Genomic DNA, 26,003 nt, shown 5'->3' with positions numbered 1-26,003 from the left:
TCAACTTTGAACATATTTTGGTGATAAAATTCTCATAAAGGATGATCTACATGAGATTGTATTCATTATATCAAGTGTCAAAGCTCCTAGCTTGGATGGATTCCCCTACAAGTTTTATAAATCTCTTTGGGATACTATGTGTGTAATACTTCATAAAGTTTATTTAAAATTATTCCATTGCAACTCTTTAAGGATATTAATTAATAAAGTAAATATTAAGTTCATACCTAAAGTTGTTGACATAGAAGATATGTGAAACTAGTGGCCCATCCCCTTGTTGAATCTCTCTTATAAAAATCATTTTCAAATATTATGTTCTCAAGTTGCAGTCTCTTCTTCCTCAAATTGTCTACCTTGAGCAAACTAGTCTCATTAAGTTGTCATACATCCTTGACAACATTATTGCCAGTTGAGAAGGGATAGAATGGGCCCGATGATCCCAAAAACTTGTAGTTTTTCTCAAATTTATTTTTTCAAGGAATACGATCATATTGAATGGCCTTTTATTCTTTCTATGCTTTAGGCAATGCTTTTGGATCTCATTTTGTGCAATTTTGTAAGGCACTCATTGTAGATGCCTATACTTGCATCACCATTTATGGGCAAAAGAATTATCTATCAAGGATTCGCTTTAGCCTTTATGCTTTTTGTTCTTGCGACTAAAAGCTTTGGTTACCTTTTATCCCATGTGGTCGCCTATAAGTTATTAAATGGTACTGCCTTGCCCAATTCATCTAACTAGCCTATTAATGGTCACTTTTATTATGAATATTTCGCTCCTTTAGTTGAAGATGACGATATTGTTAAATAGGATTTTTGTTTCCTTGACATTTTTTTTTGCAAATATTCAAGTTCAATTATTCAATGGTAGAAGACTCATTGCTATAGGCAATATTTTCTTCCTAAACTTGACTTGTTAGATTCTTTCAAATGAAAATGAATTTATCATGGAGAGCTTTTTAGATTTTTTAGTATTACATTAAGATTTTAGGCCTCTTCAACTATCTTATGGAAAGATGTTCATTCTTGAATTAAAAAAAGTTGTCATGGTAGATCATAAAGCCTCTTCCCTTGAGTGGTAAATTTTAGGCGTGCTCTAAAATTTTAGCTAAGTACTCTTGTATATTGTTCTTCTTCTTGGGTTCCTTTAACTAATCCCATTTAAACATTGAAAAACTTCTTAGATATTATCTTTATAACTCTTTTAATGGTAACAAACGATTTCATCACATGACATTGGAATTGTTATCTCTATTATAATTTTGATGCTTTAGGCCTACTCTCAATTCATTGTCAATGCCTATCTCTTTGTGCTAAGTGGGATATTAGAGCCTTGGAAGGTGAGGATGTCTATAAGGTTCTTATATGATACTATATTTTATCTTGAGTTCCCTTTGAGTATTTGTCTTATAAAGAACTTGGGCTTCCTATTCCATAGATTACGAGGGAACATATTTAGATATATGACATATTTGTTATCAAAAGTATATCGAAGGCTTGTAAATCCATTAAGCCTTATATTTTGTGGGTTGATAATGACTTACATAATGGATTAGAATATATTAAAATCAATAGTCTATTTGATGGTCTCTAGTTCTTTCTTGTTAAGATTGGACTACAACCAAATCCTTCTTGGCATGAGTTTGAAATTTTATAAAAGAGGGGTAAAATATCCATCAAATATTTTTAGTAAAGTCACGAAGAATTTTTTAACTTGACTTAAGGCCACTATTAAATTATGCTTGTCAAACCAAGACTAGGAGACTTACCAAATAGTTATTGATGTTGTTCCTCTCCACACGATTCATAACATTGGGGTTGCGACTTTCAAGCCCTAGTGGAAGGATTGGAAATGCCATTTGGATACACCATTTTGTACCTATAAACCACATAAGGTACATATATGGTTGATGCCTCATACCCCGTGTTGGATTACTTAAATATTTATTAGCACTTCTAATCCTTTCTGGCTCTTGGGACAATAAATTCCAAACTATTTGGTCAGCTACTCTTAAACCAAAACTAATTCATTTGGCCTTCTTCTTGGATCTCACTTGGCTCATTTAGGAGTCCTTACTCCTTGTTGGCCATTTTGTGAAAATTTTGAGATTCTCAAGCATAATTTCTAGCTCTATTTGAAAGCTTAGGAATCGTAGACTTGGATTCATGGTATATTAAGTTTTATTGTGAGATTGACCTTGCATCCCTTTCAAATTTAACCAAATTTAACATGATTTTAAGGTGGAGATTCTTTTTATCCTTTAGAAAGATAAAAAATTATAATTTATTTTTTATAATTTAATTGTTGATATTTATTTTTCTTTAAACTAAAGCTATTGTTTACCCTAGTTCTTTTATATAGATTTAGGTGTAAGTGAGAAATGCCCATTTGTAGGTGCTTTTGGATGAATGAGGCAATATCTCTTCACCTTGTATGGTTGCTAGAGTTCCATCTTAGCATTCCTCTCCATGTGGGCATTGACATGGGTGTAGTCAAATTGCTAGAAGAGATCATAACTCCTAGTCACATGGCTCTCAATTTTCTCCTTGACTTGCCAAGGATTGTGATGCCCGTGGGTGGTCACAAACTTCTTGCCTACCTTTTTCCTCTTCACAAGGGTTTGGTGCTCGTAGGTAGGTGATTTTTGGTAAGTTTCATCATCTAGATCTAGCAATTTATCTAATTCATTCTTAGGAATATATAGATGAAGATCAAGAAAAGGAGGGTTCCCTCATCATTTTGGAATCCATTACTCATTCTTGCTAATATATGGGGTAAATTAAATTATTGTTGTTTCTCCCCTAATAGCGTAACTTGCACTATTTAGTGACTTTGTTGTTCCTTCTTTCTTGTTGTTTGGGCTTGACCCTATTATACTTATTTTGTGATTTTATCTTATATTTCAACTTGTCTCTATATAGACAAAAAAAACCATTTACCATCCACCTTTTTTCAAATAATTTATTATTTTCTTTATTAAAAATTGAACTTATAACTCATTTAAAACAATTTGCAATACCTAAATAAACTATACACCACTACCATCCAACGTGCTGACAATCAATCGAATGAAGCGCACATTCTTCCATCAAGTGCGCTGATGCAAATATTTTTTTCTAACTCTAAATACAAGAAAGCACAACCACACAATATCTAAGTTACGCAATGAGACAATTTTGACAACAAAAACCCCCTATATATGATTGTATAGCCAAAGGATAATTATGTGCTTCACTTGGTTTTTGATCAGTGGTGAAGATTAATTGGAAAGATCAATGCATGAAAACAATTGAGAAATGGTAGGAGCTAGAATTAGCACATGGATTGATGAGGTGGATTAGTTAGAAGAATTAATTAAATAAATTTATTTAATTCACAAGCATGGTTGGAGAAATAAATAAATATTTATTTAATTTATTTTTGGAAGGAAAGAAGAATTAAGTAAATTATTGAAATTTATTTAATTGTGGGGTAGGTATTAGCTAATTAAGTAATTATTAAAATTATTTATTTAATAATAGAGAGAAAATGATAAAATTAATTAAATAATAAAAAATATTTAATTGTCATAGATGAAAAGAGGAAATATTAGTTTAATTAAATAATTAACATGGATAGGAGAACTAGTAATATCATAAGCTAATGTTTAATTAACAATTCTAAAACCAAAACTAGCTCATTTTTCTTAGTGTATTATTTATGAAGGCCTTCTTCTTGGATCTCACTTGGGCTCATTTGGGAGTCCTTCCTCCTTGTTGCCCATTTTGTGGACAAATTGAGATTTTGAACCATAGTTTCTATCTATTTGAAAGCTTAGGAAGCCTACACTTAGATACATGATGCATAAGATTTTGTTGTGAGATTGGCCTTGCCTCTGTTTCAAATTTACCCAAATTTTACATGCTTTTAGGGTGAAGATTCTTTTTAACCTTTGGAAAGATATAAATTCTACTATTTTTAGTAGTTATGTTGTTGATATTTATTTTTTGCTTTACCCTAAAGCTATGATTTACCTCAATGTGTTTATATGGGTTTAGGTGCAAGTGAACAAAGTTGCACTTGAAGTTGCTCATTGTAGGTGCTTTTGGATGATTGAGGCAATACCCTCTAAGAAAAATAATCAAGTGTAGAAAATTGCAAAGAAGAACAATAACACATAACACTTAGATTTACGTGGAAAAACCTGGTAAAAATATATGAGTAAAAAACCATGAGCAAATTGTCTTTTGTATTGATTCTCAGGAATTACAAAGTTACAACAATCTCAAAACTGCACATCAAAACAGGACTTCGAGGAGAATAAAACAACCAAGTTGCAGAGTCCTAATTGAAGACAACTTACTAACTATAATAAGTATGACTCGCACAACTACATGCAAAACACATGTCGAAATTACTATTTATAGAGAGTCCCCCCAAAAAATTACTAGTGGGTAATCCATGATGATGCAACCACTACTAGCTAAGAAGGCCATGATGACTCAACCACTGCTAGATGGGAATCTAAGATGACTCAACCATTGCAAGCTAAGAGCCCAATTTGGACTTCACATTCCAACATATCCCTTGTATGGTTGCTAGAGTTTGATCTTCATGTACCTCCCATCAAGGTCGTTCCTCTCCACATTGACATTGACATGAGTGTAGTCAAATTGCTAGAAGTGATCGTGACTCCTAGTCACATGGCTCTAAGTTGTCTCCTTGACTTGCTAGGGATTTGATGCCCATGGTTGGTCCCATTCTTCTCACCTACCTTTTTCTTCTTCACAAGGGTTTGGTGCTCATGGATAGCTTATTTTTAGTAAATTTAATCACCCTCCTATTCATGCTTAGGAATCTAAAGATGAAGATCAAGAAGAGGGGGGCTCTCTCACTAGTTCGAAATCCATTATTGATAGTTCAATTCTTGCTAATTTATGGGGTAAATTGAACTAATAACTCATTTGAAACAAATTCCAATACATATATAAACTATGCATCACTACCGTCCAATGTGTATAGTCACCTTTAAAATCAACAATAGAATGCAGAATTTTATACTCATTTTGAGAGAACCAAAAAACTATTTAACCATTCTCTTTTCCAAATATTTTTTCTAACTCCAAATACAAGAAAAAGCAGTCACAAAATATGTGAGTGCACAACTTGATAATTTTGTTAGATGGAATCTCCTTCTGTATGTGACTGTTTAACCAAAAAATGGCTTTTGATTTAGATGTATACTTACATTATTATAACCAACTATTTAAAGATAAAAATACATATACCAATGTAATATGCAGACTTAAAACAAAATCTGCTACACCATCTCTGAGATTGCTCGTTCACAACTTCAACAGTCTGCAACTCCAGCACACTATTACACAAAGAGATAAAACGTATCCAGCCTTAGACAGGCTTTGATTGTAAGGAAGCAAAGGTGTGCGGAAACGCTTCCTACGCTAATCTTGAGAGGACGGTTATGCAACTTTCAACTTAAATATTACTAAGATATCAAGAAATGGACAATAAAGCATAAACAAAATAGCAATGAACACATAACACAGTGATTACCATGGGGAAACCCTTATGGAAGAAAAACCCCACCCTCCAAAAATCGCACAATGTATTATCAAATCAAGCTGATTACAATACACTTGCAATGCAAGTTCTTATAGGAGCGCATCACCACAACTCGAACTCAGAGAGACTCCTTCTAGCATCCAGTCTTGCAAAAACTCAATTATCAAACTCCTCCCCAAGCCCTCCTTTTATAGTGATTTTACAACCTAGAAACCACTTGTGGTTTTACAAAACCACGGGCTTAACCACCATGCCACATGGTGCCCATTTTTGACATTTACATTTCCAAAATGGAAAAACAACCAGGTTAAAATAGTAATCCCGTCCATAATTTTGTCCCCTAGCTTAGACCCTCTTAAAAGTCACAAAATGAGTCATTAAGGCTCTAAAAATGGCCCACCTATATTCTACTATGGACAAGACTCATTTTTAACAACTCACTAACCATTTTCCAATGCATAAACATGTGGAAAACTACCTCAAACAAATTCTGGAATTTTCCAGAAAAAGACTACAAGGTTGAGACACATGTTTCTCAACACTGATATCATATTACACAAGGAAATGAAATCTGATTTTTTGTTGAATTCAATTTTTTTTTTTGAATAGGAGGTGAGAGTACTTTTCTTTCTACATCAGGTGAGAGTACTTTCTACATGGGTAAATCAACTTTTGGTGCAACTTGTTTGTTTCCCAACCTAATCACTCGCTTGCAGAAATTCCTCTATCATGATCTTTTTATGGACACATCACCGTCAAGACTATGAACACCACCATCCATAATTAAAATAAAAAAAAACCTCTAATAGAACAAATAATGAGATACTGTCAATAGTACCAACATAAAGTCTATTAAAAGAACCTATACAACATGGCATAGCACAAGTACTTCACTAGTACTATGAGAACCCCAAGTATGGCATAGCACAAGTACTTCATTGGCACCATGAGAACCCCAAGTATGGATCAATGACATTGTATGGGATGTTAGTTTTCTATTATTAGTTACTAGAAATTTTATGGCTGCGGTTATTCTGGCTCCAAAATGGATCTTTCGTACAGCGTGATAGCGACGTGTTAGTCAATCGCAGCTGTTTATTGCAAAATTGACGGTGTAAAACGTGCGGCGTGTTAGTCAATCCGTACTGCCGTTTTGGAGCCAGAATAGACGAGTCCAAATTTTATTGCATATCTATTTTATCGATTGATGGGATCTATGAGTATATCATTAATGAATTTGCGTTTTTTATTCTTTCAACAATATACAATGAATTATAACAGTTATTTTGTGTGATCTTCTCATTATGAAATAGAAAAGATGGATTAGGAGGAGAAGAATATGTAGATGCAGTTTTAATGATATTCTCATTATGAAATAGAATAGATGGAATATGAGGAGAAGAAGATGTAGATATAGTTTTAATTGCTCCCACAAAAGTATATAAATGCAACATTCATGTTTGTGTGAACGATGCTAGTTTTCTCTGATTAGTTACTATAAATTCTATTGCACATATGTTGTATTGATTGGTGGGATCTATGAATACAACATTAATGAATGTATTCTTTATCCTCCCAGTAAGATACAATGAATCATAATGGTTATTTCATCTGATTTTCTCATTATGAAATAGAATAGATGGAATAGGAGGAGAAGAAGACGTAGATATGGTTTTAATTGCTCCCACAAAAGTATATAAATTCGATGGCTCACATTAGATGGGAATGGATTTATATAAATTTTTAGACACTTATTTGGAGGTGCCACCAAAGGATTCCCAACATCATTAACCCCTTTGACATGGATCATGTTATTATTTATGAGATCTTGTACCTTATGCTTTAGACCCATACATGATTGTGTAGTATGTCCCTTGACTCTGTGCAAGTTACAAAACTCTTGATCATTGTAGCTTCCTATTAATGGTTTATTTAAATCCAATGCAAATGTTAGAGAAAGAGTAATTAAATTATTTCCTAGTAAAATTTGAAGCACATCATCAAAGGATTTGTGTAGTATTGTAAACTTCCTAGGACTTTTTTGTTCAAAGGAAGGAAAAATAGAAGTAGAATCCACTCGATTTTAATTTTTTTCTTATAATCATTTCCTTTTGAGAAGTTATTTGAATTTTGGTATTTTTAAGATTATGATAAATTATTTTGAGTTGATTATCTTTAATTGGGAGCATTTTCTTGCTAATAGATTTGATTCAATTATTTCACATGTGCACATAGATCCATGAAAGACACAAATCTATTTAGGTAGGCACTAACAACTATTGTCTTAAGTAATCCCTTAAAAATATTTTACATTAATTCAAGATCATGTAAGGGAGTCATCATATTAAAAAAGGGACTAATATCTTCTTCCGCAATCATTAATTCACTCACTTGGAACATGAGCAAACTCAAAATAAATAAAAAATAGTAACTCTAAGGCCCATATAAACACAATTGAAAAATACCCTTTATGAATCATTAGAAGCATGAATAGAGCCATGAGGTACAGAAAAACCATTCAATTTGCTGAAAATAACCTAGCCAATAATTTGTCTTTATACATAAATTATACACGTTGCAATAAAAGCTCTCAAGTGTGTCTTTAGTTCACCTTTTCCATTGTACATCTTAAAGTGAGGTGCAAAAAATACAATGGTAAAGGATATGTAATGATCTCATATAATAATGGTGTTCGCCTAACATCCTTACATTTACCATGATCTTGTCCATTTGGTCTTGCATCTACTTTTTCTTTACTTAATCTATATCGTATGAATTAGTGCATCTAGAGTAGAGGATAGAAGGGTGACAAGAGAAGGTCAAGGGTCATTACATTGGGTATAGGTATAGGCATGATTACTATGAGGGATGGAAGAGGTAATGGTTCTATTTCAAGATGCATTGAGGAGGGAACATAATGAAGGGTATTACTAGGCATGGATGGAGGTATAGAATAAGGTTTGGTTAAAGGAGTTCAATAAAACAAGTGAGAGGATCATGATAGATTAATAGGTTTGGTTAGTGGTGGATGAGAGAGGAGTAGAGGTGTAAAATATCATTTGGGGTGTGGGTATGATATGAGGTAGTCCATGTAGAGAGGGGTAAAGGTGGAGAAAGGATAAACATTGTATGATGGTAAAATAGTGTTGGAAGCGGTCATGCTATGGGATGGAATAATGGTGGTAGACATGGTAATGCTACAAGAAGTAATATTGGTGGAATTGCATATAGGTAAAGAAAAGGGACGAGTCAATGTAGCAAGAAAATATGTAGATGAAGCAAACTTGACACTAATAACTTGTAATACCTCTAATCCAAGTGTCTTATCAAGATAAACATATGATTAATCATATCTTCTAGTAGTATAAATTTTTTTTAACACTAGCTAAATTAGCAAGTTTATTTATAAAACTTTATTGCTCCACATAGACATCATGATCATAATCATCCTCATTATTCTCAACATTAGTACTATGAAGAATTTAGTATCATTAGAGTGTATATAGCGACATTGGAGCTTAAAAAAGATATCCTCAAAATAAGATTGAGACCTTGAGTAGTTGATAGTATATACAAGGAAATATAAAGCTAATGAAAAATAAGAAGATGCGTATTACAGATCGATTAGATTAAAAAAATAGTGATTTGTCATGTCTAAAAAATGAAACCTTGACGAGGTATCAAAAGATGGGTATAGGTATAGACATGATTAGTATGAGAGAGGGAAGAGATAATAGTTTGAGAAAGAGGCATTGAAGAGGGAACACAATGAAGGGCGTGCCTAGGCATGGATGGAGCTATGGAATATGGATTGGTTAAAGTAGGAATAGAACAAGTGAAAGGCTTGTGGTAGATATAATAGGTTTGGTTAGTGGTGGATGAGAGAGGAGTAGAGGTATACAATATCATGTGGGGTTTGGATATGATAAGAGATCTAGTCCATAGAGAAGGGTAAAGGTTGAGATAGGATAAACACTATATGATGGTATACTAGTGATATAAGGGGTAATTCTATGGGATGGAATAATGGTGGTAGACATGTTAATGATATGAGAAGCAATAATGGTGGAAGTGCATATAAGTAAAGAAAGGGGAGGAGTCGATGTAGTAAGAAAAGATGTAGACGAAACAATTTTGGCACTAATAACTTGTAATACCTCTAATCAAGTATCTTATTGATAAGCATACGGTGAATCATATCTTATCATAGTATAATTGTGTTAACACTAGCTAAATTAGCAAGTTTATTTATAAAGCTTTATTGCTCCAAATAGACATCATGATCATAATCATCCTCATTATTTTCAACATTTTAGTAAAATAAGAAAACGTGCATTACAAATCACTTAGATTTAAAAATTAATTTTTTTTTTAGTGAGTTGTGTCTAAAAAAGAAACCCTAAGGTATAAAAGGATGGGCAGGGTGGGTAACAATTAAGACCATATATTAAAACACAAGCCATAGAAGAAAAGATACAAGATATTGCAATGAAATAGTAATATATAAATATATAAATATGCAGATATTGAAATCATTGTAAATAGTTTAAAGTGCAATTCTTTGTATGCTTTCATACTCCTAAGATTTAAGCCTTGTAGTTAGTAGACCTTGATACCTCTTTTATACTACTTTCAATTTTAAGTTTCATAGATGAAGGTCCCAAAATGACACACATCAAATTAATGTGTGCAAATTAAAACAACTTTATTAATTTATTAAGTAGAATAACATATTCTATATATTAGAATTTAATGATGGGAATTTTTTGTATTAAAAATCGAGAGACCAAAAATATGGAAAGTTTATACAAAAAGGAACATGGGAGGCAGGACCTCAACCATCAAGCAATAAAGTCTACCCGACTGAACATATACAGTCATCTATCTATCAAAAGGAGTCACAAGGGAAAATATATACAGTCATCCATAACAAATTCTAAACATCAAGTAAACACCTATTGGAGAATCTCATCTTGATTTTCCAGCCAAGTGGTCTAGCCTTGTGGGCCTTCCATCCACACCACCTTCTTCCGATCCAGGATCTGGGTGAACATCTTGAGCTTGTCAAAGTAGGGCCCTCTGTTATCCCTGAGTTCCTTGATCAACTTCTTTAGTGCATCATCGAAGGCAGTTTGATTTTCCACAAGCCTTGCCCATTCAAAACCATCCTTCATCTCATAGATGAACATGGTTGCACGGCCATCCCTGAGGAAACACAACAATTTCTCCCTCTCGACATTCATTAAAAAACATATCTGCACATCAATTTTATAACGTGTGAGTTTTGTAAAAAACCCAGTAAGAGACCTATTAGTACCTTGGAACTTTTCCTCATTTTAAAATTTCCAAGTAAACCAAAGTATGAAAGAGGAGAGAATTTGCTAGAATAGGTTAGCATCCTTCTTAAGGCCATGAATGAAACCAGTAATAATATCAAGAGTACATACATGTTTAGTAATGAAGATTCCAAACATCAACCAGACCTTTCTAGCAAAAGTGTAGTAAAAAAAGATGTGTCGAGTAGTTTCAGGCTTCCTACAGACAACACAAAGGTCAAAAGTAGCAGAGTTAATCTTAATAGGTAGTCTATCCAACATTAGTTGCCACCTGAAGCATTTGATCTTAGGGGGGATGGGAGAATTCCATAGTTTCTCAAACAGTTTTTGCCAGGTAGAGGTATTAAGGTCAGCATACCAAAGGGAGTTGATATGGTCGATCACCGCGGTGTCATGATTGAGAAGTTTGTAGATAGACTTGGCTTTGATCTTGGAGAGGAGGGAACCATCTTTCCATAGGAACGGGAGGTATATGTGGGCGTCTACATCAGTGTTCCTAGGAAGATTTAAAGAAACACAGGCATTTTTAATCATATTATAGGTTCTCTTATGCGAGGGAGGGAGGTCATACTCATTGCTAAGATCCTCCCAGATGATGAGATTATCATGTTCCAAGATGTCCATAATATACTTAATACCCTTATTATACCAAGACTTAGCAGAACATCCTTGGGTTAAGGCAAGGGGTTTAGAGTTATGGTAGAGATTCCACCATATTGACCTCTCCCCATGCAGAGTGTTATTAGAGTCAATATTAGAGTTGACAATAAGTTTATGCACATGCTCCCAGGCTTTCGAGATGGACTTAAACACCCAAGTGCCTTGGTCAGACACAGAGAAACCACCTGCAACCATATCACTAAAGGGGAGGGTTTTCCAAGATTTGGCAGATTTGGGGACCCCATTTTGTATGTTATGTCTGATAAGAATCTTCCAGGGTTCTTGTCCTTCCAAAGCATGAAATATCTATTTGGCAGCAAGGGAGATTCCTTGCATTCTGAGGTCCTTAAGACCCAGCCCACCAAGTTTATTGTCTAAGTGACACCAGGACCATTTGACCGCGTGGGCCTTCCTTTTGCCCTTGCCATCAGACCATAGGAATCGTCTGATAGATTTTTGGATTTCAAAGTTTTGGTAGTTACTGAACATCCAGACAGAAGAGTAGTATATACTGTAGGAAGAAAGGATTTTCTGGCAGACTTGGATCCTACCAGCCAGGGATAAAACCCTATTGTTCCATTTGTTAAGCTTTTTTATCAATCTTTTCTTTGACCCAAAGCCACATGTCTTTGAGAGAGGGAGAAACAGAAAAAGGGATACCAAGGTATCTGACTATTTTATTGGGTCTTCCCATGAGTATCCATATTGCTGAAGCCAATTTGGGGGTTCCTCTTTCCATCCAAGTAGAATAGATTTGGACTTGGAGATGCGAGCACCAGAGGCTTTACCAAAGGTTGCAAGTTTTTGATTAAGGGAGTCAATGTTATTCCTAGAGAGCTCCAGGAAGAGCGAGGTATCATTAGCAAACTGAAAGTTGAGCAATTCAGAGTCATTCAGCAGCTTAACACCATGAACTCCAGGGGATAGGGTTTCGTCTCTTAGGAGGTAGAATAGGGCATCCGAGGCAATGGCAAACAAAGCAGGGGCAAGAGGGCAGCCTTGCCTAATTGATCTAGAAAGAGGTATAGGGTGAGAGAGAGTTCCATTAATTTTAATCAGGGCATAAGCATCTTTGAGGATAATTTGAACATATTTACAGAACTTGTTGGGGAAGCCAAAGGCTTTTAGCATCATGAGGATGAAGTCCCATTCCACCCTATCATATGCTTTCTCAAAGTCCACAAGGAACATGGCAGTATCTTGATTAGAGGTCTTGGCCCATTCCATAGATTCCCAGTTAGTGACAAGGTTTTCCAAGATATACCTACCTTTAATGAATCCAGTTTGGGTAGAGAAGATGAACTTGGGAAGAATTTTCTCAAGGCGAGAACCTAGGGCTTTGGCCAATATTTTGTAGGAGACGTTCAGGAGGGTAATTGGCCTCCAATTTTTTATGAGAGCTTTGTCCCCATCTTTTGGGATAAGTTTAACAATGCCCCTATTGATGGACTCCCCAAGGGTGCCATTATCAAGTGCTTCAGTGTATATGTCATAGAGGTCTTTGGTGACCAATTCAATATTGGTTTTGTAGAACTCAACAGGGAGTCCATCTGGGCCTAGGGCCTTATTATCCTTGAGAGCCTTAATGGCATCAACAATTTCTGTCATAGAGATTTTGGTGCTGAGCAGGAGAGATTCATTCTCGGAAATCCTTTTTGGTATAATGTTGCTACATCTATTTCTAGCATCTTTCGATGCTTCATTATCCTCCGAGGTAAAGAGAGTCTTATAAAACATTTCAAAAGCATCTTTGATATTATTGATATTCAACAGTTCCTTATCCTCAACTATGATTCTATCAATTTTTTCTCTATTTTGTTTTTGTTTAAGAAGGTTAAAAAAGACTTTGGAGCCTTTGTCTCCAAATTGGAGCCAGTGGTTATGGGCTCTAATGAAGGCACCTTTGATTTTGATCTGTTGATGTTTCCTAAGAATGTCTCTAGCCCGAGAGACCCATTCTGCCAAGGTAGAGGAGGAAGGTTGTAGTTGTATTTCACATTCCAAAGAGTGGAGTCAATTAGTGAGTTTTTTCCAGAGATTTGAAATCCTTGGCTTTCTTCTAGCCAATAGTTTGGAGTATTTTCTGCCAAGAAGAGACGTTTGTATTCCATCTGAGGGTGTGGGTTTGGCGATGTTGAGTGTGTATGTTGAAGAGTCTAACCATCTTAATGGCAATTAGGGCATCATTATCGTTCAACAAGGAGGTATTGAGGATAAATTTCTTATTGCAGGGATTGTTGTTGGAGATGGAGTTCCTTGTATTGATGTTAGCTAAGATAGGAAAGTGGTCGGATAAAGTCACCGACAAGACAACCACCGAGTTCCCCAAGTGGTTAGGGGAAAAGAAGAAGTAATCTTTATTAGAATAGAACCTGTCTAATCTGGAATAGATTCGGCTAGGGCCTTGCTGAAAGTTGCATCAAGTGTACCATAGGGCAGAGGTTTCAGATTTGCTGCCCTTAAGGGGGTCAAATAACTGCATGTGCTACTTAAACTTATCCCAATGGGGTTTCTCTTGGCATTTCCATTCGAAGGGGATACCCCCGACCTTATCATCTTGGTTTTCAATCATGTTAAAGTCCCCAACCATGACCCAAGGGATACTTGGGAGGGATGCCAACCAATTCCAGAGGGACACTCTTTCCTTGTAGTCATTAGGTGCATATATAGAACATATACCAAAACAAGAGCATCTAGTGTCCAGGGTAGCCCAGGCCAATCCGTTACATGGGGAGACACCCCTATCCTTAATGCAGTTTGCCCACTTAGGGTTAATGAGAAGACCGACTCCACCCTTTCCCTTAGGATGATTGGTGCATATTTTGATCGCATCTCTCCAAATGAAATCAAACACAGTGTCAAGAGAGAATTCAACAACTTTAAGCTCTTGAAGCATCAAAAAGTCTAAATTTTTATGGCAGTTCAGAAACCTTTTAATAACAAACTTCCTATCAGGCGATTCCAAGCCTCTAATATTCCATGAGATGTACTTCATGAGAGAAGGGGATTAGGGGGGGCTGTTGGGGAGACCATTTGATCTCCAGACTTTTTCTTATTTTTGGAACCAACTGGTCTACCTTTCTTTTTAGCCATGTAGGTTCCTTTCATGAGGTCATCATCGTCCTCACTAAGTTCAGTTAGCTCATTCTTACCAACTACAGTTTCTTCAATGTTCGACCTAGACGCTTGGGAGCCTGGAAAGCCAAGGAGCATTGAGCTAGACTTAATGTCTTCTAGACCTTTATTAGCATAAATAACTTCAATAATATGGTTGTCCTCTATCTCGTTGAGAATAGGTGATTTCGCGGGGTGAGTGGTGTTAGCATCAAGGGTAACCTCTGCAGATAATGTGAGATCAGATCGTTGGGAGTCCCAGATCTGAGCAACATTTTCGCAGGATTATCACTCATGCTAGCATCACTAGCACTGCGATCAAATTTCTCCAAATTTTTAACCATATTTTTAACTAGGGAATTGGTCGGAGTTTGTGAAGTAGTTGGTATGTCATCATTCATAGGGCTGAGGTATTTGCTAGTGGTAGCCAATTGATTAGCAGTTTGATCACCTGCAGGGATTTGATTCAAGGTGAGTTGCTGGGCATTTTTTCATCTTTGCTTCCTTGATGTGACTATTTGAAAACAGTCGGAGGGCGAACCCTCAAGAATTTTGGTGGGAGTGGGAGCAGGGTTGAGGGGTTCGGATATATAGGTGGTGGTGTCGATATTCATTGGTTTTAAATTACCAAGGTTGAGGCCAGGGGTCGAGTTCAGGGTGGGATCATCTTTAGGGTTAGTGTCGTTGCCAATGGGATGAAGGTTGCTGGGGATTGGGGTCGATTCCTTTTCGGTGCAGGGTTTTTCAGATGAGCTAGCTAAATTAATATTGCTCTTATGCTTCCCGTGACTAATAATTGGGCAATTCTTTCAAAGATGCCCTTCTTTTTTGCAATGATGGAAATTTAGTTTTTAAATTAATATTTTTATAGAATATGATTTTGATAGGAAAAAAAAAATTATTTATTATATTTTAATTCATAAATTAGTTTTAAATTTAAAATTAGAAGAATACTCATAATACAAAGCCAAACGTTTAATTAATTAATATTATTTGAATAATTTTTTAAAAGATATTTTTCCTTCTAAATAATTTTACAAATTTATTATATTAAATATTTAGATTATATTTAAAAGTCAATTTTTTTCCCTTTATAACATAATTTGAAATGTTAATATAAAATATTTTTTCTAAAATTTATTAAAATATAAAAGTCTTTTAGTTATAAGATTTTCATTTATAACCTTGTAAATCAAAACCAATTAATGTGCCCTCTATATAGATAGGTAATGTAATGACAATTTGTCATAATTTAAATATAATTTTATTTTATTTTTAAAGTGAAAATAAGGTATTCATTTATAATCTTGTAAATCAAAACCAATCCATTTAGATAGATGTATTTAAGATAATTATACTAGTTTTAATATAATTGTTATATAACATGTCTTCTATATAAGAAAACATAATTTTAAATTAATTTTTAAAGTGAAAATAGGATCTTCATTTATAACCTCCCCAAGATAAATCATTAAATAAAGGTAAACACAACTTTTTTTGGTTTTTGAAAAGCTAAAACAAGATCTTCATTTATAACCCTATAAATAAAAACCAATTAACTAGTGTTCTCTATATAGATATACAATGTACTACAAGTGGCAATATTTAAATTCAAAATTATTTTTTTGAAGTGAAAATAAGATCCATTTATAACCTCGTAAATCAAAATTGGGCTCACTATAAAGATCTTATAAGATTTTAATTGACACCCAAGATAAATCATTAAATAAAGTTAAACATAATTTTAATATTTTTTTGAAAGCTAAAATGAAATCTTCATTTATAACCTCGGAAATCAAAACCAATTACCGTGTCCTGTACATAGATAGGTAATGTAATGAGAAGTTGTCATAATTTAAACACAATTTTAATTTATTTAAAAAATAAAAAATAAGATCTTCATTTATAACCCCGCAAATCAAAACCAATTGACGTGTCCTCTATATAAATAGGTGATGCAATGCCAAATTGTCATAGCTTAAAACACAAATTTTGTATTTTTTTTTGAAATCTTCATTTATAACCTTGTAAATCAAAACCTAACCCATTATAAAGATCTTATAAGATTTTAATTGAGACCCAAGATAAATCATTAAATATAGCTAAAAATAAGCAATAAATTATTTATTATTTTAAAACAAATATAATTCAACCTCCAAAGTAAATGGCAACATGTTATAAATGAAGATCTTATTTTGGCTCTTAGGGACAAGGTTTCAAGGTTTCAGTCTAAGACTCGTGCTCTTATGTTCATAGCTAAAATGACTTTGTGGATGAAAAATCCTCCATAGAAAAAAGAAAAAACGGGGTTTGATAACCGTTAGAGGAGTCCATGATATAAATTTGAATTGTCCAAGGAGTTCATGATATAGATTTTAATTGAGTGATTTGAAATTGCCACATAAGACTTTGAAAGGGATGCTCAACTACAGGATCCTCTCGGGATCTTCTCCCCTAACCCTTGATAAACCAAGTTCCAAAACACGGAAACATAAATATGAAACTTCACGCGGGTAAATCATCATGGAAGCCGTGGGTTCTGTCATTATAAGTTGTAAATCATCTCTTCCTGTTTTCTGTGGAATAAGTTGTTCAAACTACTGGATCCTCTCCCCTATTCTATGATAAATCAAGTGTTTTAAGTTCTGCCATTATAGAACTGCCAACCATTTCTTGCTCTTTTCTGTGGAGCAATTTGCTTTGTCATAGCCCTAATACTGGAGCATAATGTCAATGCCATATTTGTTACCTCCACCAGGGGCACAGTTTCCACAGAGTAGCATGCCCATGGAGGATTCCAATTCAAGTGGGTCGTTCACCCCTGTGATAATCGTTTTGTGTGTGATTATTGTTTTAGGTTCTATTTCTGTGATTATAGGCTGCTTTCTTTCAGAGCGTCTGGGGGATTTTATTGAAGAGAAGTACTGGTCATGCATTGGTGCCTCTGGACCTCTAGATCCTGTTCCTGTCTCAGAATTTCTTCCAGAGAGAAATAGTATTGATCTTGAAGATCCTCCTCCTCCTCCTGTTCCCTCTGTACCTCAGCAAAATGTTGAAGAAAAAGAAGCATCTGTGAAGGGAAATCCTAGCTCAGAGTCTCAGACAGAGAAGGGAGAACCTAGCTCAAAGTCTGAGACAGTCAAGGGAGGTCCCATCTCAGAGATTACTGAAGAGCCTCCATCTAAGCCTAAAAAAGGGTAATGTAGTGGTGAAGGTCCCAAACATTTAGAGCCTCCATCTAAGCCTAACAATGGCCAATGCAAGGGTGAAGGCACAGACAATTCTTCACTTACTCTCTTTTTTTTCATTCTGATTTGTGGCTGGCTCAAAAGTCATGAAACCAAATGATATTCATGACAAAATAATTTCAAAGTTAATGTTAAACTTTTTGATTCAATGCTGTGTAACAGGTTTATGTGTGGGCTTTACATTTTTATTTCTGTTGTGTTTTTGTTTTGATTAGTGGATTTCTTTCAGTATTTGGTCATCTTGTATGTATATATGGTTTCTGGATTCAACTGCATAAGTTTTGTTTTGCATCAGCATTTCAACATTAAATGATAGGAAACAATTATGCTAAACAAAGCTTACAGGTTTTTATAGTGCTTTCACATTCTTATTCTTAGTACATATGATTTCTAGATTCAACTGGGTAAGTTTTGTTTTGCATCAGCATTTCTACATTAGATGATAGGAAACGATTATGCCAAACGAAGCTTATAGGTTTTTATAGTGCTTCCACATTCTGATCTCTGTTTGTGTGTTGTTTGGATCAGCCACTTTCTTTCAGCTCTTAGTTATCTTGTTATGCCAAGACGCATCTACAATGACATCAAAATATGGAGAGGCATATTTTACATATATTTTTTAAATATAGATATACTAGTACATATGATTTCCGGATTCAATTGTGTAAGCTTTGTTTTGTCTCTGTGTTTTCACATTAGATAGAGATGATGAAGGAAAACTATGATTGAAAACAAAACGCACACAGTTGATGGAAATAAAAGACATATGGAGTGTGATACAAAATGTGATGTAAAACAAAGTTTACACAGTTGATGCAAAACAAAGATTTATGGAATGCGATCAAAGTGATGATGCAAAACAAAGCTTACATGATTGAATGGGGAAATCATATGTGCAAATTACACTAGACTGTAGAAATTTTATGTTTCTTATTGAAATTGGTTAGTCAAATGAAATCATTATCATTACGGTATTTGCATACTTCAAAGCATTTATCTAGCATTGGTTTGGAAAAAAAAAGTTACTATGTACTTGCAATGGTGAAAATGTATAAGATAAGTAAAAAAATAATAATAAAAAACTTACTCATTTAAAATTAGTATAAATATGTTTAACATATTTATTTAATAACTGTTTAATATATTGTATAGAGACAATTATATTAAATTTATTGTTTTTTTGGTTGTTTTAAATATGAATAATATTTAATATTATGTTTTAATTATTTTTAAAATATTTAATATTATATATTTTTAGATTGTAGAAATCAGTTTAATCTTTTATAATTTGTATTGTGACCTGGATAAACTTTTTGATATGACTGATGAGACGGTAAAATCCAACTAGAGGGCTTATAAATCACTGATTTTTTTCTACTACAAATCAGCAAGCAAAGAAGAATCCAAAACTTACCTTATGTTCCCATGGGGCTGCTTAACTCCATTTTCTGCTTAATTTTAAGCACTAGTGTTCCCATGCAACTTTAAAATTGTTGGAAAAGGATAATTTAGAATCTTTTGCCTATTAAAGTGGAGCAGCTATTATTTAGGAATCGAAAATAAGCTATGGGAAAATAGGGGGGCTGGAAATAAGCAGCAACTGCATATTGCTAAAAATGTCACGTGGCTCCACAAATTTGTTTCCCTTTTTTTTTAACATTTATTTTTTATTTTTTATTGTGCATAAATTAATACTAATATTATTAATATTATTAATACCAATTTTAAGATTTCCCTTAAAAGATAAGCCGAAAAATAAATACCCATGGGGCCACCAGCTCCACCGATATTTCCTAAAAAAATTGAACAATGACGGCTAGCAAAAATAAGCTAAAGAACCGCATGAGAACATGCCATTTGAATAGAGACTTTCTAATCTTTATTTAGTATGTTTTATCATTGATTTTTGGTTTGCTGTTGCTCAACACATTTAGAAAAAAAATAGAAAATAAGTTTGAATAGCGAAAGATGGCGCTTCAAAATTCTTTTGCATTTATAAAATATTTCATGGTTATCCTCCTTGGATGCATGAGAAAACGGGAGAATAAGTTTGGAATTAATTTAACATGTAAAGTGCTTTAAGAACAATACAAAATTTAGAGGGTAGGATAAAGAACAATAAAATATGTGGGAAAAAGAAATAGAATGTGATTTGTTTTAATTTAATAAGAGATTTTTAGAATATATATGATAATGGAACTTTGTTTTATTTTAGAAAATTTTAAAATTATTTTGATTTCATAAATAAGAGGTTTAGAAGATATGAAAGTGATATTAATATATTTTTAATTTTTGTTTCAGATAAGATGATACTGTGATTGTAAAGTTGAAGATTTTTATATTAGTGAAATTGTTTCAGAGGTATCAATATGATTAGATATTAAAAGTGAAGAATATATGGAGAAATGTTTAAAAATTATAAGTGATTTGATATAGAAGGGTTAAATTGACACTCCGATCTAGGAGAAATGAACCTAAGACATCTTGTAAGAATGAATGCCAAATCCGAGTGCACAACATTATGTCATAATTATAGGTTGGTGACATAATTTTATGCAATTTATAAAATTACATTTTGCTTCCACTTTAATGGATTGATGTAACCTACATGATGAAGCCTAGCTAAAATATAGAATTTTAATTAAAAAAATGTAGATTACACAAAAGGATACATGATAGTCCTTGACCAATCAATATATGTCCCCATGTTAGGACCTACAAGACAAGCATATAAAAAATAAAACAATTAATTCACTATTACTAGAGTTGTCTAATTTTACCACCTTTTTTTCATTTTAATGCTTTTAACTTACTCTTATCCTATTCATCACATTCCTAAGAAGATATTATATCATGTATAAATAAATATGTTTTGCTAGAATGAAGCTATAGATATTCTTATTGTGAGCAATTACCAAAAATACATGTTATTTTTCACGAGAAAATACTTTTCCACCTTTAAATTAATAAGCACTCTAATAGGAATGACCCCTTTGATATTGCAAGAGCCAGATTCACTAATCATATTTTGCTAGTACTAAATCTAATTTATCCTCGTGAATTAAGGCTTTCTAGATGAAATTTTGGGATGTAATATTCACTATTTCCATATTTCATAGAAAATCTAACTTGATCTTCACGTCTCTCTTATCTTACCCAAAGAAATAATTCACTTTAAATTTCTAGTTACTCAATCAAGACCAACATTTCTCGCTACATGAGGGTCAATATGATCTAGGAGGCATCCTTTCTATACTACACATGAAGAGATTAGCACACGAATACAATTATTACACATCACAATAAGGTGAAAAATGAACTAGGACACCTCAATTGAGCACTTAAATTAATGAGAGTTCAATAAAAAATTATAGTTTGTGAAACATCCCCACAAGAAAAAAGCTGGCTTTGCAACCAAGGACGAATATGAATAGTCCTTGGAAGCAGGTCGGCTCTCTGGCCGAGGGCTCCCAAGCATACTGGGAGGCCCCCGCATTCAATTCGCCTCGTGTCTCCATTAAAGGAGAAGAATAAGGTTGGGGTCGGCAATAAATCCAACTTGAACATCGCAGAAGGAAAGAAAAATAACCAGGGCAACGCAGAAGGGAAGAAATCATTTCGACAGGCGGTTGAAGGGCACTGCACCATCTTCCCAGAGGATGCAAGGTTTGAGTTGGAGGTCTTCCAAGATGCAGCAGCAAGCCAGACCCGCGAAGAAGGTGAGGTTGCCTCAACACCTAAAGTTGTCATTAAACCTAATTCTTCCATGGTAGAATGTATTTCTAAGGAAATTTCTAGACTTAGGGATTCTGTGATTTTTTTAGCAGCCCTTGATGTAGATAGAATGCTGTCTAGGCAATATTTGAATAGATGGTTTTCAGATGTTTAGTTTTCAAAGCTTGGCATTCATTTTTCGTTATGTAGAATGTTACAAAAGGGATTGTTTCTTATTTTTTTTAATGATAAAGAAACACAGAAGAAAGTGCTAGAAAAAAAATTCTGGAATGTTGGAAACTCTTGTTTTAGGGTTGTTCCTTGGAACCCTGTTGCATGTAACGAGGAAGTCATGACATTGTCTAACCCTAAATGGGTTATTATAAAAAACGTGCCGCCTTTTTTATGGAATTGTATCTCAAAAATTATCGAACCCCTAAGTAAAGTGATTAAAATCGACTCTTCTGCTGCCCTATTACTCCATATGGATGCGAGAGTGCTTATTGCCCTCAATCCTGACTCGACTCTTCCCTCTGTAATTGATATGTACATTCAAAACTAGTTATTTTTATGTCCCTTAGAGTATTTGGGAGGAATTAATGCTTGTCAAAAGTGCAGAAGAAGTGGACATTTCCTCAAAAACTGTCCTCTGTTAGCGGGAAACAAGGTCGCTCATTCCAAGAACACCTCTGTTCGACATTCTAGACACTCTGCCTCCGAAACCCCCTCGAACCCTAAGCAGACTGACCCTACTCTCCCCCATTGCACACTAAATCTTTGCCTTCCATCCTCTCCATCCACTCTCAATCTAACCATACCGATCTGCCACCCCCACCTGCCACTGATCCCCCACCCACTACCTATTACCCTTAAGGCTGCTCTAACCCACCCAGTGCTCCTCCCTCGATTGCTGAGTGTTTGGCTAAATACCAGAAGGCCATAAAAGAGGCCAACTTGGCCACTAGTGTCCCCAACTCATTGGAACCTGAAGTGGTTGGATTCCCCACTAACATTGGTGGACCCAAGACCCAAAATGCACAACAAATTGTCCTTGAAAAGTTGAAAATTGTTGCAGAACACAGAAAATAACTTGAAATGTCTTTAAGTAATCAGAAAAAGGAAATTGAGGCTAGTACCATGCCCTTCCTCCATGAGTTGATCGAAGGGGATGATGGTGATCTTCAAGATACCACCAATGCCATCTACTCTATAAATCTGGGGGATGAATGTAGGGGCAAATGGGACATCCTTGGGGAAAAGAACATCCCTCCCATAGCTGCCAAGTCAAACACTCCCTTGGAGGCCAAGGTTGAGGGGGAGGGGACACAAAACCCTACCACACCCCTTGAATTAGCATCAGGTGACATTGATGGGGTTTTGGGGCTGACCATCCCCCCTTCCGACGAAGCCATTGAGGATGATCATGGCACTGGACCCTGTGTGGAACCTGATGAATGTGAGGTTAACAACAATGGTGGGGATAAGCCATTCTCCCCAGATTCTAGAATATTTGACTTTGGATCTAATAATGGGGAAAGGGAACTATTAGGAAATAAATCCAAGAAAAAAAGAAGGAAAATACCTCCTAAGGTATCTAAGGAGGCATCAAATAGGAAGGAATCATTGGGACTCGAACAACTCTCTAAAATAAGGAAAAAAAGAGGTAGACCACTCTCAACAGTGGCCTTTGATGTCAGTCACTTCTCTAATCTCGAGGATTGGCCTAAGTTCTTCGAGGAGTTTAAGTCCCTGATGGATACTACTGAACAACCCTCCTAATGTTGAAAGCCATCTCATGGAACATCAGGGGCCTTGAGGCTCCTGATAGGAAATATGTGGTCAAAAGATTTCTAAATATGCACAAAGATATTGTTTGTCTTATGCTCCAGGAGTTAAAATTAGTGGGTTTCACCTTAGAGATTGGATTAAAATCCATTTGGAGGGAGGCCACTCCCTTATATACCAACCACCCTAAAGGAAGAGGAGGGGCTGCAATTTTATTAAACCCTAACTAGGATAATAAGGTGGAAAAATGGGGGCAATCCCCTTGTGCAAGGGCAATATGGGCTATCATTCAGAATGGCAACTCCACCTTTGGCATATGCTCAATTTATGCCTCCAATGACTACTGGGAAAGGGCAAGTATGTGGGAATGGATTTCTAACTTGGAGGATATCCCTTGGTTCCTGGGAGGGGATTTCAACATGGTAGTAAATGCTCAAGATAAACAAGGAGGTAATAAGGTGGAATGGAAGGGTGCCAAGAGACTGCAGTGGGAGATGATGACTAACAAGATGAAATTGATTGATCCTCTAGTAGGAAAGAAAGGTGAGTATAAATCAATATGGTACACTTGGTGTAACCATCAACAATATAATAAAAGAGTCTACTACAGACTTGATAGATTTTATTTCAACAAAGACTTCTTTGAAATTGTTAAAAATGATGGGGGAGTTCAGTATGTTGTCATACCGTATACACTTTCAGATCATCATCATATTATGATAGGACTAAAGCTAACTGATAATAGGGTGTCCCCACCAAACCCTAGCTCGAACTTTAGAATGAAAACTAGTCTCTTAAAGGATGAGGACTTGAAATGTGCCCTGTGTCTGGTCAAAATGTTTGATAAATATGGTAATTCCTAAATGTCCAACATAGACAAATGGAATCAGAATATTAAAACCTGGACCTCACTCTGTCAAGTTGTGGGTAAAAAGAAGGTGAAAGATGCCAGAGCCTCTGAGTTACAACTGCACAATACCCTCCAAGTGGCTGAACTAGAACTCCAAGGAAACTCTAAGAATATATCACTCACCAACCAGCTTGTTAGGGTCAAGACCGATCTTAGAAGACTACAAAATCAGAAAATCAAAGGATGGAGAGCTAGGGCTAAATTGAATTGGTTCGATACTGGAGATCGAGGATCCAAATTCTTCTTTCATATTCTTAAAATGAAACAAGCCAGAGAAAAAATTGACTCTATCTTGGATCAGAATAAAAACCTATCTAAACAAACTGAAATTCTTGAATGCTTTTCCCAGTTCTACAAGAATCTATTCTCTACTGAACCAAGTAGGGAGGAATAGGAAAATGCCAGAAAGATTATTATGTCCTTAGTACCTAAACTCATTGACAAGGAGGATAGTAAGATACTTGAAATGGATATTACAAAAGAAGAGATAAGGGGAGCTATCTTGGCTCTTAGCAATGATAAATCCCCTGGCCCTGATGGGTTCCCAGTAGAATTTTACAAATAAAACATTGGACGGATTATTGATGATCTACACTCCCTATACACTGAGGCGATAAATAGTGGCTCCTTAGGCAAGAATATTAACCAGGGTCTAATAAAGCTCATTCCCAAGGAAGGAGACAAAACCCTACTTAAAAATTGGAGACCTATCACACTGTTGAATGTGTCTTACAAAATTTTAGCTAAGTTGGTTGCATGCAGATTGGAAAAAATCTTGCCTAAGATTGTCAGTACTACTCAAACAACGTTTGTTAAAGGACGGTATATACTGGAAAACTTAATTACATGTTGGGAGTCCTTTCACTGGGCGAAGGAATCAGGGCAAAGTGGAGCCATGTTTCTCATAGATTTTGAGAAAGCTTATGACAGGATAGAATGAGACTATATCATTCAGATGCTTCAATCATTAGGCTTCCCCCTTGGATTTTGTAATATGGTCAGAACTTTACTATGTGATGCCAATGCTGTTGTTGAAGTCAATGGATTAAGGTCCTCCAATTTTGCACTTACTAGATCCATCAGACATGGGTGCCCTTTAGCTCCTGCCCTCTTTGTTCTAGCTGCTAATGCAATTTTTTACCTACTTAAGGACTTCTCTTCTACTCCCCCTGTTAGGGGTATTACATTACCTAACAAGGAGGAAATTTGTAATGTCCAATTTGCTGATGACACTGCACTATTAATTAAGCTTGAGGAAGAGAACCTTGCTGCCCTGATGAAAAATATTGATATATTTTGTCTAGCATCTGGCAGCAAAATTGCTTTACACAAATCCAATCTTCTTGGCTGGGATAACAACCCTCCAGGTTGGCTTACAAAGTTCTCTCTCAATTGGTTGGGCCCAACACAGATTGTAAAATATCTAGGTATTCCCTTCTCTGTCCTCCCAAATCTAAAAGAAATATGGGAATGGGTAAGGAACAAGATTGATAAGGAACTCTCCAAGTGGAATAAGAATTTTCTCTCCTTGGCTGGAAGATTCCAGGTGTGTCAAAAAATATTGACCTCATATAATATCTATTTCTCACCAGCCTGGCTATTTAAGAACTACCAATTTAATCATGTCCAAAAGTAGATTAGGGAATTCTTATGGTCAGATGGCAAGGGTACTA

This window comes from Cryptomeria japonica, chromosome 3 (assembly GCF_030272615.1).
Source record: "Cryptomeria japonica chromosome 3, Sugi_1.0, whole genome shotgun sequence".
Classification (NCBI taxonomy): domain Eukaryota; kingdom Viridiplantae; phylum Streptophyta; class Pinopsida; order Cupressales; family Cupressaceae; genus Cryptomeria; species Cryptomeria japonica.
The sequence above is the reverse complement of the archived record's forward strand: the minus strand, read 5'-3'. Positions refer to the sequence as shown.